General features: G+C 51.2%; 1 protein-coding gene across 1 annotated transcript in view; it reads right to left on the minus strand.

Moving 5' to 3' along the window:
- Nucleotides 1–185, minus strand: part of Tmem229b (transmembrane protein 229B) — a 41,714-nt gene extending 41,529 nt beyond the window's left edge. Inside the window, exon 1 of the mRNA XM_008852152.3 lies at nucleotides 62–185. The gene's annotated coding sequence lies outside the window, so the exon portion shown is untranslated. The remainder of the gene's footprint in view (nucleotides 1–61) is intronic.
- Between the last annotated feature and the right edge of the window lie 1,816 nt (nucleotides 186–2,001).

Here is a 2,001-nt window from a genome sequence, read left to right on the forward strand (position 1 = left end):
CGCTGCCTGGCGGAACCGAGCCCCAGGCGGCGGCGGCGGCGGCGGCGCCAGCGGCACTCACCCATAGTACGGATGCGGTGCAAACTGCACATGCTCGCGTCTGACAGGCGCTCTGCCCCCGGCCCTGTTTAACTCCTTCCTTGCCCGCTTACCCGCCGGGCAGAAGCCGCCGACCCAGATGCCTCCCGCCGCCCATCCTGAGCCAACAGTGTGCGCTGACCTGGACGCCTAGAAGCGCGTCTGTATCCCAGCGGCACTCACCCATAGTACGGATGCGGTGCAAACTGCACATGCTCGCGTCTGACAGGCGCTCTGCCCCCGGCCCTGTTTAACTCCTTCCTTGCCCGCTTACCCGCCGGGCAGAAGCCGCCGACCCAGATGCCTCCCGCCGCCCATCCTGAGCCAACAGTGTGCGCTGACCTGGACGCCTAGAAGCGCGTCTGTATCCCTGGTGGCGCAGGTGGCTGCGGTACAGACTCCTTGGCCCTTCGTGCCCGGGCCACTTGGGCATTCCAGGTGTCTGTGTGTGGGCCCCCACCTTCCATGCTTGTAGGAGTTATGCGGAACCGTGGGAACAACATCCAGTCTCGGTATCCTGGAGGCTTGAGCTGTCAGAGATCCGTAGTGGACATGGTGTTACATACCCACTGTGTGCCAGCGTTGTGTTCCACCATTAATCATTGAAACAAGCAGATGAGCTTAATTTTGTTGTCGTTTTCTCGTTTCTAAGAAAAATTAAGGTCTGTGGAAAACTAGAGTTTACCTCAATCAAGGCTTGAATCTCCAAGGTCCACAATTTACACTGTACAGAAAAGACTAAATGGAATATGTTCTGAGGTCAAACTGGAGCCCTCTTTTAGAAGGTGCAAAACAACGGATGTCATCTAGAAACCTTGGTGATTGGGAATACAGAATGTGGGAAATCCGAGGCAGAGGCTCTGACTTCAGATAGGCCTCTTACCTGGATTCTAGCACTGCATACTTCAGCCAAGAGGAAGGAAGAGTCTTGAAAGTCTGTAAGGCCACATGGGGGGGGGGGGGGGGGGGTTTTTTTTTTTTCTTTTTTTCCTATGTGGGGGAGTAGGTTTTTTCTTTTTCCTTTTTTGAAACAGACTATGTGGCCCAGGCTGACCTTGAACTCCTTATCCTCCTACCTCCATCTCCCTGGTGCTGGGATTACAGGTGTGCCCCACTAGGTCTGACAGGGCAGTGGAGAGATGTCCTTTTTCAACCAGAGAGGGTGCTGTTTTAGGGGAAGAGGGACATAATTTAGGAAGAGGGATGACCCAAAGAGATTGCAGCACTTACCCTTTTTTATAATGTGACAGAGGGACAAAGCAGTCTAAGCAGTCCAAGGCAACACAAGTCTAAGGAAAGGAACATGAGGCTTATTCAACTGATCTTACCCGACTCTAGGCAAGAAGCCAGGCTGTTTTTCTACTTTCTGAACCCAATCCTATCCTATGTCTGCTAGTGACTGCCATCAGTCTGTCCCTGGTCAGGCTATTCAAAGATCCACAAAGATGCATCTGCAAACTGGGAGTGGACAGTGTGGATTAGGAGTTCTAAGCCCATCTCCATATACACTCTGTTCTTGGTCTAGTCAGTCTGTTCTTTAAGAAAAACACTGGAGTAGGACTGGGGATGTAGCTCTGTGGCAGAGCATTTGTCTAGCATGTGCAAAGGTCTGAATTCCATCTAACACCAGTGGGGGAGAGGGGAAGCACTGGATTTCCAGTAGAAACAAAGGGAGTTATCTTGGGCTCTTCAAACTAGTATATGAAGTATATGGCCATGAGATACCACTAACAAGAGCTTTTGACCTTCATTATCCTTCTCTGTGTAATAGGGATAATACTGCCTGCCTTATATGATAACCCAATGACTGCACATGTAAAGACCTCAGCACAGCAATCGGCTTTCAATAACGGGAAATTGTTTTCTGTTGGGGGTAAAATGGGGAGAAAGGTTCAGGGCTACAGGCATGCATGGACCTTGTCA

The sequence above is a fragment of the Nannospalax galili genome, unplaced genomic scaffold (genome assembly GCF_000622305.1).
Source record: "Nannospalax galili isolate Female #2095 unplaced genomic scaffold, S.galili_v1.0 scaffold285, whole genome shotgun sequence".
Taxonomy (NCBI): domain Eukaryota; kingdom Metazoa; phylum Chordata; class Mammalia; order Rodentia; family Spalacidae; genus Nannospalax; species Nannospalax galili.